The sequence below is a fragment of the Mus musculus genome, chromosome 3, assembly GCF_000001635.26.
Source record: "Mus musculus strain C57BL/6J chromosome 3, GRCm38.p6 C57BL/6J".
Taxonomy (NCBI): Eukaryota; Metazoa; Chordata; class Mammalia; order Rodentia; family Muridae; genus Mus; species Mus musculus.
Window position 1 is genome coordinate 98,672,294 of NC_000069.6, and position 16,901 is coordinate 98,689,194.

At 41.3% G+C, this 16,901-nt stretch overlaps 1 pseudogene; it reads right to left on the reverse strand.

Annotated features, from left to right (window-relative positions):
* On the reverse strand, positions 8,353-15,992 carry Gm12400 (predicted gene 12400; annotated as a pseudogene).

Genomic DNA, 16,901 nt, shown 5'->3' on the forward strand with positions numbered 1-16,901 from the left:
AGCTCTTTGTTTTTTTTTTTTTTTTTTTTTTTTGTAACATTTTTTTTATTATGTATTTTCCTCATTTACATTTCCAATGCTATCCCAAAAGTCTCCCATACCCACCCCGACACTCCCCTACCCACCCACTCCCCCTTTTTGTCCCTGGCGTTCCCCTGTACTGGGGCATATAAAGTTTGCAAGTCCAATGGGCCTCTCTTTGCAGTAATGGCTGACTAGGCCATCTTTTGATACATATGCAGCTAGAGACAAGAACTCCGGTGTACTGGTTAGTTCATATTGTTGTTCCACCTATAGGGTTGCAGTTCCCTTTAGCTCCTTGGGTACTTTCTATAGCTCCTCCATAGGGGTCCGTGTTATCCATCCAATAGCTGACTGTGATCATCCACTTCTGTGTTTGCTAGGCCCCCCGCATAGTCTCACAAGAGACAGCTATATCTGGGTCCTTTTAGCAAAATCTTGCTAGTGTATGCAATGGTGTCAGTGTTTGGAAGCTGATTATGGGATGGATCCCTGGATATGGCAATCACTAGATAGTCCATCATTTCATCACAGCTCCAAATTTTGTTTCTGTAACTCATGGTTGTTTTGTTCCCATTTCTAAGAAGGGGCAAAGTGTCCACACTTTGGTCTTCGTTCTTCTTCATTTTAATGCGTTTAGCAAATTGTATCTTATATCTTGGGTATCCTAGGTTTTGGGCTAATATCCACTTATCAGTGAGTACATATTGTGTGAGTTCCTTTGTGATTGGGTTACCTCACTCAGGATGATGCCCTCCAGGTCCTTCCATTTGCCTAGGAATTTCATAAATTCATTCTTTTTAATAGCCGAGTAGTACTCCATTGTGTAAATGCACCACATTTTCTGTATTCATTCCTCTGTTGAGGGGCATCTGGGTTCTTTCCAGCTTCTGGCTATTATAAATAAGGCTGCTATGAACATAGTGGAGCATGTGTCCTTCTTACCGGTTGGGACATCTTCTGGATATATGCCCAGGAGAAGTATTGTGGGATCCTCCGGTAGTACTATGTCCAATTTTCTGAGGAACCGCCAGACTGATTTCCAGAGTGGTTGTACAAGTTTGCAATCCCACCAACAATGGAGGAGTATTCGTCTTTCTCCACATCCTCACCAGCATCTGCTGTCACCTTAATTTTTAATCTTAGCCATTCTGACTGGAGTGAAGTGGAATCTCAGGATTGTTTTGGTTTGCATTTTCCTGATGGTTAAGGATGTTGAACATTTTTCAGGTGCTTTTCTGCCTTTCGGTATTCCTCAGGTGAGAATTCTTTCTTTAGCTTTGAGTCCCATTTTTTAATAGGGTCATTTGATTTTCTGGAGTCCACCTTTTCGAGTTCTTTATATATATTGGATAATAGTTCCCTATCTGATTTGGGATAGGTAAAGATCCTTTCCCAATCTGTTGGTGGTCTTTTTGTCTTATTGAAGGTGTCTTTTGCTTTGCAGAAGCTTTGCAATTTTATGAGGTCCCATTTATCGATACTTGATCTTACAGCACAAGCCATTGCTGTTCTATTCAGGAATTTTCCCCCTGTATTCATATCTTCGAGGCTTTTCCCTACTTTTTCCTCTATAAGTTTCAGTGTCTGAAGCTCTTTGGACCCAAATCAGGTGCTTGGGAAGCTTTCTGCATGGGATGGAATTTTCCAGACACAGTTGTCAGTTATGCCTATCTTCAAGGGTAGTCATGGTGAGAAGACACTGGAGAGGAGGGCTTTCTACAGAAAGAAGCATAAATGCTCAAAAATCAGAATGTAGCAGTTGTAGAGTATGAGGAAGCATCTATATCTGCCCCATCCCTTTGTAGAAAATGCATCTGAGCAGTAAGATGCCACCTGTGCCTTACACATAAAGAGAGAATTATGGGAAATCCCTACATTCATTAAAGTAACTGGAGAGTTGGTGGTTAATCAGAATGTTTCCTCCAGAGTCCCAGTGAGGAAGATCCAGAACAAGGAGGCAAAAACATGGAAATTTCAAAGTCTAATCAATTTTGATATTTTCTGAAGAGTTAGCAGAATTACTGAGAGGAAATTGAGGCCTTTGTGATGAACTCAGAAAGGGCTCCAATGGTTGGTTCAGGGAAGTATTTCTTGTCAGATTTATTTGTTGGTTATGAGGCAACCTCACCTGATAACATATACAGGGAAATGGATACATCAGTATCTTTTTGTTCCCCTGTTATCTATCGGTTGATACTAGCAATCCCAATGTCACACAAATTATCTCACAAAATTAATATGTGTCCATGGAGCCTGAACCTCTCCTCACACTGGCTGGAGCTTCATACTTTGCACATGGCTTTCTTAGTTTGCTTGTTCCTTTCTTAGCTATTTAATGATATCTGACATTCATTCAGATGTTCCTAGTGTAGTTTGAGAAATGACAGAAAGCTACAGGAACATGCCTCAGGACACATAGGTGCCTAGTGAAGGCTCTAATGTCCCTTTGCATCCTTCCAAATCATGCTCACTTCTCCATAAACTCTAAGCCCAAGACTACCTGGGAACAACTGTTATGAACCATCCAGGTCAACTGAATCTACAATGCTTCTAAAAAATTTGTTCACAGAGGCAGAAGTCGAAATCCAGAGCTGGAGAATTTCCTCTTGAGACAGATGAAAACTTCTGGATTTGTCTACACTATGTCCCTTTCCTCTGTCAGGCAACTCTTCGAAGTCATTGAAATACAAAAGGATGGGTGTCTTAGTTAAGGTTTCTATTGCAGTGATGTGACACCATGACCAGGGAAACTCTCATAAGGGAGAAATTTGCTTGGGGATGACTTACAATTTCAGAGGTGTTGTCCATTATTATCATGGCAAGAGAGGAGAAGGCATGGTACTCTCACAGCTTTGAGTTCTATATCTTGGTCCTCAGGGAGCTAATGGAGACTGCATTCCTCACTGGGCATAGCTTGAGCATATATTAACGCCAATCATGCGGGTGTCATCCTTCCACTAAAAAGACCGTGTCTCCTAATTGTGAAACTCTTCATGGCCAAGTTTTTGAACACGTGAGTCTATGGGGACTACTTCTATTCAAAACACCATAATGGAGAAAAGCCTTCTGGGAACGAAGTAGTTGCCATGATGAGAATCTCTTTCTGTATGCTCTTTTGTCTGCTTTCATTTGAGCTTACTTCTATACAGATTGGGTCTAAGGAGTAGCTTGGTCTTGGCAGGTGGTACCCAGATAAAGTATAATGGAGTAACTTCACATATCAATATTTTGGTTGTCCTGAGATACTAGGCCATTTATGTGCTATGTGGCAGCACCATACTCCCACTTTTTACAAGATACTGGGCAGTTGTTCTGCATTGCCACATCATGGCGGTGATGGCATGCTGTGATCTGAAGTAGAAGGAGATTCAGAGAGAAGCTCACACTCAGCATCCTTTAAAGGACAGAGGGTACTGGCAGACTGCCTTTTTATTGCTGTGAGATTTTGGGAATGTCCCTTTTCTTTGTTTTCACCTCATTTTCTGTAGAATCAGAAGACAAAATTATCTTTGTTTAAGGAGTTCATGTTAAGGAGTGTCAAAGAGTTTACAGCATTGAGAAATCTCTAACTGAAAAAGGCACTAGAAGGATTCTTTACGCTTACTGGGAGGAGGTAGTGCCAACTGAGAAAAATGCTTTCATAAAATCTAGCAGTTGGTAAGCCTGTAGGGAATTTTCATCACTAGTGACCATTGTTGGAGGAAACCTTCCATTGTGACTTGTACTGTCCCAAGACACTTAGGTCTGTGTTCTATAAGAAAGCAGGCTCAGCTTGCCATGGGGAGCAAGCCAGTAAGCAGAGTTCCTCTGTGGTATCTGCATCACCTAGTCCCTTCAGGTTCTTGCTCTGTTTGAGTTCCTTTCCTGCTTTCCATCCTTAGTGAAGAATGATGTTAAAGGTCAAAACAAATAAAGGCTTTCCTCCCCTCATTGATTTTGGTCATGGTGTTTCATCACAGGTATATACGTACCTCTACCTAAGATTGAGTATGTTAATTATTTCCTTCTGTTTGCTTGCTTTTAGACATGGTTCATCGGTTATTCCTAAGGATGCTAAAATAACAAATCATTAGACAAACATTCAAGTTTTATATATTTTGGCATTTTGATGTATGAAATAAAGAGAAATATCCAAGAATGGGAAGAAACTGTGACTTGTGCAGTAAGGATTTATAAGGAGAAATACAAAATAAGAAAATGTGTTGACAGAAGTGGATGCTCACAGTCAGCTAATGGATGGATCATAGGGCTCCCAATGGAGGAGCTAGAGAAAGTAGCCAAGGAGCTAAAGGGATCTGCAACCCTATAGGTGGAACAACATTATGAACTAACCAGTACCCCGGAGCTCTTGACTCTAGCTGCATATATATCAAAAGATGGCCTAGTCGGCCATCACTGGAAAGAGAGGCCCATTGGACTTGCAAACTTTATATGCCCCAGTACAGGGGAACACCAGGGCCAAAAAGGGGGAGTGGGTGGGCAGGGGAGTGGGGGTGGGTGGATATGGGGGACTTTTGGTATAGCATTGGAAATGTAAATGAGTTAAATACCTAATAAAAAATGGAAAAAAAAAACAAAAAGAAAAAAAAAAAAAAGAAAATGTGTTGAGAAGAAGAGAGAAAGCATCTTGTTTCTTTCCCCAAAAGATTATTTGGTCCCAAATTAGGAGAGACAGAGAGACACGGAGGGGCACAGAGAAAGAGACAGCCAGATAGAGACAGAAACAAAGTGAGAGACAGACACACTCATAGAGGGAGAGAAGGGGGAGAGAGGGAGAGAGAGAGAGAGAGAGAGAGAGAGAGAGAGAGAGAGAGAGAACCCAGAATGATAAAAATATTTGTACTACCTGTGCAAATGGTTTTAGACAGCTACAAAGTCCTTTCCGAAAGGCACAGAGCTTTTTGTGGGAGGCACAGACATCCTTGTGCCATGCACAAGCTCTAGGGAAAATTGGAATGTAGGCACAGAGTTGTGCCTTCAAGAGAAGTGATGCATTACCAGCTATCTGCCCAGAAGTCTGGGAGCAGAGATGCACTTCAGCCTGATGATTGTGTAAAATCTGTGTGGCTGGACACTACATGGGACCATGCCCAAGACTCTTAACATAAGGTTGTTTTTCTTAATCAATCTATAGGACCCATATTTATGGAAGGTATCACATGGGCTTTAAAAAGTGTTTTGGTGTAGTCATGTCTGATATGTCCTTGGCCAGGTTGTGGGGAGAAACAACAGAAAAAAATAAAGTACATCTCCAGGAAAGTGCTTGGTCACTTTCTTTGAGAGAAAATGGCAGAGAGGAGGTATGCTGGGAAAGGCATTGGATGGTTCTTGATGACACATATGAAGTCTTACTGGCCCTCACTATGTGCTCTTTAATCTCACTCTTCCTTTCTTCTCTCCCCTTCCCTACAGCCTTCCTAAATGTACCCAAATATTATAAATACTTCCTGCTATGAACTGCAGTCTCTCCCTAGATTTTAACAAAAATTAAATATGAAGCAGATTAGCAATGTCAAAGAGGGTGAGATCCACTTCTAAGGTCTCTAGTTCAATAATCGTTTGTTAATATTACAAAATATTGCAAAAATTGTAAATGTTGACAAGTCCATTCCATTTAGGACATAACAGAGCTTCCAGATAAAGATAAAATTGATCTGCAGTGTCTAAATAGGAGAGAGACCTTTAGGCCCAGGGCCTACCCATGACCAGTTGCTGTTGAGGCCTGAATTCACTTTATCCAAAGATATAGTGACTTTTGTGCTGTGCCAACTGTGAATGTTGTTTACAGGTCCACCTGATTTTTATGCTGTAGACAAGAAAGCCCAAATTTACACAGCGTCTGTGTCCCCCAACCTCCAAATCACTTACTGGACAATTTCTTTTCCTATTTTTTGACTGAAGGTCCTGAACAGGGCTCTGTTCTCCTGTAGCTCTTCCTCCTACACCAATGTTCAGACAATCCTCTGGCCCAGAAACCTTCCTGCTCCTGTCACCAGGCAGCTCCATTCAGGCATGGTTAACACAGGAAGCAGAAAGTTCAAGTTGCATATGTAATTTATGGTGGTCCCGTGGAGTGGTTCAATGTGTACAGAGTCAAGGAATTGCTACTATACTTACATAGTAGAAAAATGTCCTGATGCTAATTTCACCCATTCCTCTCATAAGATATCACTTCTCTGATCTCAAATCTTGTGGGATGTTCCCTAAGAAGCAAGAAAAAAACATAAAATCAAAAACAGAGTACATATATGCACTGGACACCAGACATGCTATCTATCTTAGGTCATCTTTGACACTGAGACACTGTATTAGACTGTGCCCCAAGCTTGTCTCTCTCAGTTTATACCTGTGTAATACTCTATTGTGTAAAACCACATTTTCTGTATCCATTCCTCTGTTGAGGGACATCTGGGTTCTTTCCAGCTTCTTGTTATTGTAAATAAGGCCGAAATGAACTTAGTGGAGAATGTGTACTTAGTACAATTTGGGTCATCTTATGGGTATATGCCCAGGAGTGGTATTGCTCAATCTTCAGGTACAACTATTCCCAATTTTCTGAGGAACCACCAAACTGATTTCCAGAGTGGTTGTACCAGCATGCAATCCCACCAGCAATGGAGGAGTGTTCCTCTTCCTCCACATCCTCATCTGCATCTGCAGTCATCTGAGTTTTTGATCTTAGCCTTTCTGACTGTTGTGAGGTGGAATCTCAGGGTTGTTTCAATTTGCATTCCCTGATGATTAAGAATGTTGAACATGGCCACGGTCCTCTACCCCTGCGTGGTGTATGAATGTGGGCCCGAGAGAGCACTCTAAAAATAAAAAGTCCTCTTGCAGTTTGTAGCAAGACCATTTCTCATGAGTGATTTGGGGTGTCACCTCTCCTGAATCAGAACATGGGGGAGTCCTCATATTGTGGGTCTTTCATTTGGTGCATTGGCCGGAAATCGAGACCACCCCTTTCACCCCAGAACCTACTTGGAGGTACGGGGATCCCCTCTGGAATGTGTGCATGCCAGCTGGTGGTGCCTCTGTTCTGTCTGTTTTCTGTTTTCTGAAATGAACGTGTGCTTGTTGTGTTGGTTTGTTAGTGTCTGATCAACCTGAGTTTGCATCTGCCTGATTTTGGTTTCTCTGGTTTTGGTCGTCCTGGCAGAAGTGGACAATGGGGTTTGTAGATGATGGGGTTTTCTGTATTGTGCGCACTTTGTTTTTGCAGCTGTCCTTTTGGGCCATAAGGACCTGAAGATTGTGGTCGGCAGACATGCTAGGAGGACCACAGGCTGCTGCCCTGGAGGACACCCTGGGAAGTGAGGAGAACCAGGGATGCCTGGTAGTCTCCCGAGATCGGTCAGAGGGACCTAGAAGCTGATACATCAAGTAAGGGAGTAGAAGCCTTTTTCCCATTTCTCTGTCCTCAGCCTGTGCATTATTTCCTCTGTATCCTTTATAAATGTGAGCTTAAGTTTCTGAAGTCAGAGCTCTGAAGCTGAAAAAACTAACTCTATACAGTGAGAATTTTTAGAAATAACATGTGCAAGAGGTTTCTCATAAGCACAGGTAAGACAATCCAGAGTTTGTAATTAGCATCTAAGGAAATGGATTTATGATATTCGTAGACAAGTGGATTGATCTGGAGGATATCTATGGTTTACAAAGAGAAAACAAAGAGGCTGTAGCTTGTAAAAGGGAGTGGGTTATTTCTGTGTAAAAAAGAGAGAGAAACATTCACCACATCTCTCGACCTTTCTCATACCAGTGCTACACATTTATGGAAAAGCTGTAAGTAAAATGATCAAACAGACATATGAAGATTTAGCTGTGAGAAAATGTGTAACTCTGAGAATGTTCTTTTAGATGGCACCCCTTGTGGACTGGGCAGGGAGTAGATCTCTGGAAGAATTTGTAATTCTGTAGCATTCTTACTGTCAGGGTCCCTAATACCCAAAATAGAATACTATTCCAGGCATTAGGTACACTCAGGAGACAATGTGTTAGAGTTAGTCTAACATCTGCATCTGTTCCTGAATTTCACCTAAGCTTACCTAATATCCATGATTTCTCTGATCTCAGAGTGGCCATGTCTAGACACAGAAGGGGCATAGAATTATTTACTTACAGAAAAACACAATCTATAGATGAGGTATTGAGAAATATTTATTGCTCTTTCCAATGGGCTTCATAAAGTAAGCAGAATTTTCTGAAGGGTAGACATGATTTGATGTGGAGAGAAAATCATGGTGAGATTTCCGAGGTACAAGAGGTGCTGAGAAGGTTGGACCCTGGAACTGGGGCACAGCTGCTGTGAGTCTCTGGGTAGGGTCTTCAAGGAGAAGGCTTGTGGCTGGGTCAGTGACTGACAAGGCTTTCAGTGACTTGATTGAGACTCTAAGATCCTCTGTATCAAAGAGAAGCATCAGGACCCGGGTTGTGTGCCTGTCCCTGCTAGAGGACCTGATAACCCCTAGGGCCATGTGCTCTCCCTCCTCATATCACTGTGACTTTCTGTTTTTGTGTCTCCCTGTGGTGCTTTAATAGTTCTGATCCATTCCAAGGTTTTCTGCTTGGCTTCCTCTCAGCTGACAAGTAGCTTGCTGAGCTTTCTTGTAGGAGATGGTAAGCAAGCTATTTAGCAGTGTGATCAAGAAGCAGTTAAAGGGTAACCTAGAGTTGTTGGCAGGACATAGCAGGAGGCCCACAGTTTCCAGTAGGAAGGCAAGCCAGTAGAGCAGGGGCAGAGGAAGGCTCCAGCTGGAATCAAGGTGGAGGCCCCAATCCTTGCTCAGGGTGTAATTTAAATCATCATAGCATTGGTGAGTGGTGTCATCAGAGATGTAATAGAACTGTCCTTGGATGCTTGGGGACTTTGGGGTCCTTTAGGCCCCTGGCAGCCAGAATGTGAGCCCAGGCTGCATTGCCCACATACACTGTCTTGGCTATGGAGTGTGGGGCATTTTTTAAAAATTATGTTATTGTTCTTCAGTGGTATAGTCAGAGTGGTTGAAGGAATTTGGCATTCTTCTCTATAGATGAAAGGGAGTCTTAAGGCACAAGTATGCAATGTGCCACCAATTTTCAAAATGCTCCCATTGGCTGTCAGCACTGCCTTCTCACACATCTTTTTGCTGTATGGGTATGGCTCAGGCCATGTGCTTTCATGATGCTCTTCCTCATGGCCATTGAGTATGATCTCTGTGTAGGAATTTGGTCCAGCCACAAGCACTGAGCTGCTGTATATGGATGCTTGCACACTGGCTTCCACACAAACTTCTAATAGGAGCTGAGAACGAGCACATAAAAAGTTCACGATTACTGGTAGTATATAAGACAAAGGACCCACTGTGACAATGGGGTCAGATTGGTCTCCACTCTAAATCCTGTGGAAGGGCTATTACAGATCTAAATGCATTCCCACCTGATAGTGACTCAAACCTACAAATCTATAGACAGAGAATAATCCCCAAATTAAATGAGCTTCCATTTAAATCTAGGAATAAAAGATTTCTAAAGTTTCAATTTAAATCTCTCTCTCTTTCTGTCTCTCTCTGTCTTTTTCTGTCACTCTGTTTATATGTTTGTGTGTACTTTTATTTTCAGTGCTATTGATCAAACAAATCTAAGCTTTCTATATGTTACACAAAGCCCTCACCCTTTCAGAGGCTGGTGCTGTTGTTGTTGATATAAACAACATGATCAAAGCAACTTGGATATGAAAGGATTTCTATGGGTCCCACATTAGTTCACAGTTCATTTGTGAGGAAAGTCGCTGTAGGAACAAAGGCAGAAGCCATGTACCAATGCTCCTCCCTCTCTTGCTTCCCATGGATGCTCAGCTTGCTTGCTCATATTACCCAGGATCTCCTGCTCAGTGTTTTTACTGCCCATACTGGGTAGGACATCCCATGTCAATCATTAACATAATCCACAGAAATGCACACAGGCCTATCTAATGGCACCAATTTCTGAGTAGTGTATTTTAATTTCTAAGTAGACTTTTAGCATTTAGTTCAGACTGTCCTGGAAGATATGATTGTCCTGGTTCAGAGTCCTGAGTGCTAAGTTTACAGATATGCACCACTTCATCTGGGAACCATTATGTGCTCATAATTCAATGTTAAAGGCTGGTACATTTTTATCATGTAGTAAGAATTAATATGGAAATGAGAAAATGGTTATTCATACCACCAAACTGAAGTGTGGCTAAGGAAGAGGCAGCAAGACAAACCTAAAAAGGATCCGTTTGAATTGGTTTTGGCCAGCTTCAAATAATTGACTGAATTAGTAACCTGGTCCAGTTAGTCATTTGGAGGTCATGTCAGGATACATGGCAAACAGGATATGGACTAGAGTGGTACTAAAAAGACTGATGTCAGGAGTCAGTCTGTTTACTTTATATGTTAAGGTCCTTTATGTAAATTAGATTGGAAATTAATTTCAAAGCCACTAAATATGGATTTCTGTTTGTATTTTCTGCTCCCTAAAGAGGGGTGCCTCAACAAGGAGTAGATTATGTAATCTTTGATGACAGGTGAAATCTTAGGCTAGAGACTGTGATTGGGCAGGGGAATGAAAAGGCAGAGCTGGAAGTTTTATCAATGAGAGAGAATGAGGAAAAGAAGGGAAGGGATGGAGGGCAGAGGGAAAAGAAGATGGAGGAGGAAGAAGAGGTTGAAGATGGAGCAGACCAAGGTGGCCTGGAGGAGCTGAATGTAGCTAGGAATTTCATAGTTGGACAATGGAATAGTGTGGTGGTTTACTTTTCCTTTCAAAGCAGGCAGCTTGTAATTGTATTGTTGCGTAGTGTGTTCCTTGCATGGGAATTTTGTGGTAAAAGATTTACTATTATAATTCTGGCTGGTATAATTTAAATGTCTGGTATTTTTATTTCATGGTGCTAAGGGGAGCTGAGTGAGCAGTCCAGCCACAGGGGTTGGATGGCCTGAGAAGTTAGAGAAGCAGTTCCAGGTATTTCTGATTAAACTGGTTTGGTTAGCTTAGCAAGCTAGCTGCAGGAACCAGGGCAAGATGGCCTCTTAGAACTGGCCATGGAGGGTAGACATAGGCAGGTGAATAGCCAGATTCAGTGTGGTTTTCTTTTTTCCACTACAAGCTATAAGTAAGCATTTAAGTGTATGGATCTGAGGAGGAAAGTATTGAGCTGCCTAGGAGCAGTCTTCAAGACTAGAGTGATGCTGTTCTGAAGGGAATGATTTTGTGGAAATCAGAAAACCAGTGTTCTCCTAATAGAAAACAAGTCCTGGGTCTTTTTTCCTGTCTGGCTGTTATGGAATAGCTTTGAAAGTGCTCTAAAGAAAAAATGTCAGGGTCTTGTCCATAGTGGCAGTGGGTGGATGGAAATCAAGCATGTGGAGATGGAGTCCAGTTACAAGGTTGGGAAGGGTCAGGGGAATGTTCTAGGCAATGAGAGTACACTGGATGTGACTATAAACTTTTTCTCCTGCTGTTCCTTCTTCACTCAGTATGGTTTTTCATCTAAACACCAAGCAGAAGAGTCCAGATTTATGCCCCCTGGTCAGTAAGGAGATACATGTGGCCTAGGCAGAGCACAGCAAGTATCGCACTATTCTTCAAGTTGTTCCAAAGTAGGGGCTTCCCTCCCAACCTGTCTTATGGTTTTCATTTTCCAACCTGCTCCATATCCTCCTATGGTACTGTGCCTTTCAGATCAACATCTAGGATGGTCTGTCTGGGCAGGACACCTGAGATATCAATGACAGCAGCAGTGTGAATGACAGCAGAAATGCTCTGGCAGGCTCTCCTCAGGCATTGGGCATCCAAAATGTCTCCTGTCAGTACTGTCACTTTGGCTCTGTCTGCAACTCTTTGGATGCAAATCAGGTGCTTAGGAAGCTTTCTGCATGGGATGGAAGTTTCCAGACACAGTTGTCAGTTATGCCTATCTTCAAGGGTAGTCATGGTGAGAAGACACTGGAGAGGAGGACTTTCTACAGAAGGAAGCATAAATGCTCAAAAATCAGAATGTAGTAGTTGTAGAGTATGAGGAAGCATCTATATCTGCTCCATCCTTTTGTAGAAAATGCACCTGAGCAGTAAGATGCCACTTGTGCCTTACACATAAAGAGAGAAGTATGGGAAATCCCTACATTCTTTAAAGTAACTGGAGATTTGGTGGCTAATCAGAATGTGTCTTCCAGAGTCCCAGTTAGGGAGATCCAGAACAAGGAGATAAAAACATGGAAATTTCAAAGTCTAATCAATTTTGATATTTTCTGAAGAGTTAGCAGAATTACTGAGAGGAAATTGAGGCCTTTGTGATGAACTCAGAAAGGGCTCCAATGGTTTGTTCAGGGAAGTATTTCTTGTCAGATTTATTTGTTGGTTATGAGGCAACCTCACTTGATAACATATACAGGGCAATGGATACATCAGTATGTTTGGGTTCCTCTGATATCTATCGGTTGAAATAGCAATCCCAATGTCACCAAAATTAGCTCACAAAATTAACATGTGCCCATGCAGCCTGTACCACTCCCCACACTGGCTCGAGCTTCATACTTTGCACATGGTTTTCTTAGTTTGCTTTTTCCTTCTTTTTTAATTTAAAAAATTTATTATATTTTATTATTATTTTTTTTTTTGCTCTTTCCTTTCTTAGCTAACTCATGATATCTGGAATTCACTCTGATGTTCCTAGTATATTTTGTGAAACCACAGAAAGCTACAGGAACATGTGTCTGGACACACAGCTGCCTAGTGAAGGCTCTAATGACCCTTTGCATCCTTCTGAGTCATGCACACTTCTCCATAAACTCTAAGCCCAAGATTGACTGGGAACAACTGTTATGAGCTAGCCAGGTAAACTAAATCTACAATGCGTCTAAAATATTGCTTAATAGAGGCAGAAGTCGAAATGAAGAGCTGGAGAAATCCCTCTTGAGATAGATGAAAACTTCTGGATTTGTCTACTCTATGTCCCTTTCTCCTGTCAGGCAATTCTGAAAAGTCATTGGAATACAAAAGAATGGGTGTCTTAGTTGAGGTTTCTATTGCAGTGTTGTGACACCATGACCAGGGAAACTCTCATAAGGGAGAATTTTTTGGGTGATGAATTACAGTTTCAGAGTTGTTGTCCATTATTATCATCACAATAGAGGAGCAGACATGGTGCTGTCATAGTCTTGAGTTCTACATCTTGATCCTCAGGCAGCAAATAGAGACTGCCTTCATCACTGGGCATAGCTTGAGCATATATTTACATCAATCTTGCCCTATAGTAAAATATTTCCTCTAAAAAGGCCACATCTCCTAATAGTGCAACTCTTTATGGCCAAGTTTTCAAACATAGGAATGTATGGGGACTACTTCTATTCAAACCCCCATAATGGAGAAGCACTTTCTGGGAAGGAAGTAGGTGCCAGGATGAGAATTTCTTTCTGTATGCTCTTTCATCTGCTTTCATTTGATCTGACTTCTATACAGACTGGGTCAAAGGAGTAGCTCAGACTTGGCTGGTGGTACCCAGATATAGTATAATAGAATAACTTCACATATCAATATTTTGGTTGTCCTGAAATACTAGGCCATCTTATGTGCTCCGTGGCAGCACCACAGCTCCACTTTTTACAAGATACTTGGCAGTTGTTCTGAATTGCCACATCATGGCGGTGATGGCATGCTGTGATCTGAAGTAGAAGGAGATTCAGAGAGACGCTCATACTCAGCATCCTTTAAAGGACAGAGGGTACTGCCAGACCTCTTTTTTTTTTTTTTTTTTTTTTTTTTTTTTTTTGCTGTGATATTGGGGATGTCACTTTGCTTTGTTGTCACCTCAGAGTCTGTAGAAACAGAAGACAACATTATCTTTGTTTAAGGATTTCACGTCGAGGAATGATAAAGAGTTTATACCATTGAGAAGTCTCTAACTGAAAAAGGCACTAGAAGGATTCTTTACTCTTACTGGGAGGAGGTAGGGCCAACTGAGAAAAATGCTTTCATAAAATCTAGCAGTTGGTAAGCCTGTAGGGAATTTTCATCACTAGTGACCATTGTTGGAGGAAACCTTCCATTGTGACTTGTACTGTCCCTAGACACTTAGGTCTGTGTTCTATAAGAAAGCAGGCTCAGCATGCTATGGGGAGCAAGCCAGTAAGCAGAGTTCCTCTGTGGTATCTGCATCACCTAGTCCCTTCAGGTTCTTGCTCTGTTTGAGTTCCTTTCCTGCTTTCCAACCTTATTGAAGATTGATGTTGAAGGTCAAAACAAATAAACACTTTCCTCCCCTCATTGATTTTGGTCATGGTGTTTCATCACAGGAATAGTAAGTGCCCTTAGCTATGACCGAATATATTAATTATTTCCTTCTGTTTGCTTGCTTTTAGACATGGTTCATCGGTTATTCCTAAGGATGCTAAAATACTAAATCATTAGACAGAAATTCAAGTTTTATATATTTTGGCATTTTGATGTATGAAATAAAGAGACGCAATCAAGTATGGGAAGAAACTGTGACTTGTGCAGTAAGGATTTATAAGGAGAAATACAAAATAAGAAAATGTGTTGAGAAGAAGGGAGAAATCATGTTTGTTTGTTTCCCCTAAAATTATTTTTTTCCCAAATTAGGAGAGACAGAGAGACACAGGGAGACACAGAGAAATTGAGGGACAGACACAGACAGACAGACAGACAGACAGACAGACAGAAACACACACACACACAGAGAGAGAGAGAGAGAGAGAGAGAGAGAGAGAGAGAGAGAGAGAGAACCCAGAATGATAAAAATATTTGCACTACCTGTGCAAATGGTTTGAGACAGCTACAAAGTACTTTCAAGAAGGACAGAACTTCCTGTGGGAGGCACAGTCATCCTGTGCTCATGCACAAGACCTAGGGAAAACTGGAATGTAGGCACAGTGTTGCACCTTCAAAGAAAAAGATGCATAACCAGTTATCTGCCCAGAAGTCTGGGAGCAAAGATGCACTTCAGCATGGTGAAGTTTTTAAAATATGTGTAACCGGAAACTACATGGGACCATCCCCCTGACTCTTAACATAAGGTTGTTTTTCTTAATCAATCTCTAGAGCCCATCTTTAGGGAAGGTATCACATGGACTTTAAAAAGTGTTTTGGTGTAGTCATGTCTGATATATCCTTGGCCTGGGTATGGGGAGAAACAACAGTAAAAATAAAGTTCATCTCCAGCAAAGTGTTTGGTCACTTTCTTTGAGAGGAAATGGCAGAGAGGAGGAATTCTGGGAAAGGCATTGGATGGTTCCTGATAACACATATGAAGTCCTACTGGCCCTCACTATGTGCTCTCTTATCTCACTCTTCCCTTCTTCTCTCCCCTTCCCTACAGCCTTCCCAAATGTACCCTAATATTCTAAGTACTTCCTGTTATGAACTCCCTACACTTTAATAAAAATTAAATATGAAACAGATTAGCAATGTCAAAGAGGGTGAGACCCACTGCTAAGGTCTCTAGTTCAATAATCTTTTGTTAGTATTACAAAATATTGCAAAATATTGTAAATATTGGCAAGTCCATTCTATTTAGGACATAAAAGAACTTCCAGCAAAGGAGAAAACTGATCTGCAGTGTCTAAATAGGAGAGAGACATTTAGGCCCAGGGCCTGCCCTTGACCAGTTGCTGGTGAGGCCTGAATTCACTTTATCCAACTATACAGTGACTTGTTTGCTGTGCCACCTTTGAAAGTTATTTACAGATACACTGTATTTTTGTGCTGTAGACAAGAGAGCCCTCTTTACATCTCATTCACAGCCCCCAGCCCCTAGATAACTTATTGGATAATTCATTTTCCTATTTTCAATCGAAGGTTCTGAACAGCACTCTGATCTTCTGTAGCTCTTCCTCCTACACCAATGTTCAGACAATCCTCTGGCCCAGAAACCCTCCTGCTCCTGTCACCAGGCAGCTCCACTCAAGCATATATAACCCAGGAAGCAGATAGTTTAGGGTGCAGAGGTGCTGCAAGTGGATCTGTGGAGTGATTCAATGTGCACAGAATAAAGGAATTCCTACTACACTTACCTAGTAGAAAAACCTGTCCTGATGCTAATTTCACACATTTCTCTCACAAAACATCACATCTCTGATCCCAAATATTGTGGAATGTTCTCTAAGAAGGAAGGAAAAACATAAAATCAAAACCAGAGTACACATATGCACTGGACACCAGATATGCAATCCCTATCTTAGGTCATGTTTGACACTTCAGAAACCCAAGCTCACATTTATAAAGGATACAGAAGAAATAATGCACAGGTCAAGGAAAAAGAGGGGAAGAGACTTCTATTCTCTTGTTTGATGTATCAACTTCTAATCATGTCTAACTGTTCAGCCACAGACAAGCTCATGAGTTAATAATGAAGACAATGCTTAATAATTCAATGAAGTTGGTTAGGGTCTAATTATTTATCTTTGGCTAGTTAGCATTATGGAACATCTGTTCTTTGCCCCACTTTGTATCAGAATTAACACTTCTTATTGATATATAAGCTTTGAACTGGGAACTTACATCTTGTGATAATAAGTACAAACCTCCTAGAATCTACTCACTAAGCAGAATATTAACTTCTACCAGTCCCAGAGCCAAGAGTGTCATCATGTAGCATATTATGTCTCTAGAGTAGTTTGCACATCTTGCTGCACCTGCGCTTCTGGTAAGCTCATCCATGAATTTTAACATTGCCTTGATTTATAACTTTCATGTTCTGTTAAATGAAAACAGTCCTGTGAAATTGCTTCCACATTGGAATGTAGCATTTTGAGCTATCTAAATCTGTTACTGGCCATGGTAACTCAAAATGGCTCCAGATTCAAATCTCTCTAATTTCTTTTAACATAAGTAATTCTTTCCCCAACCCTCACATTTGT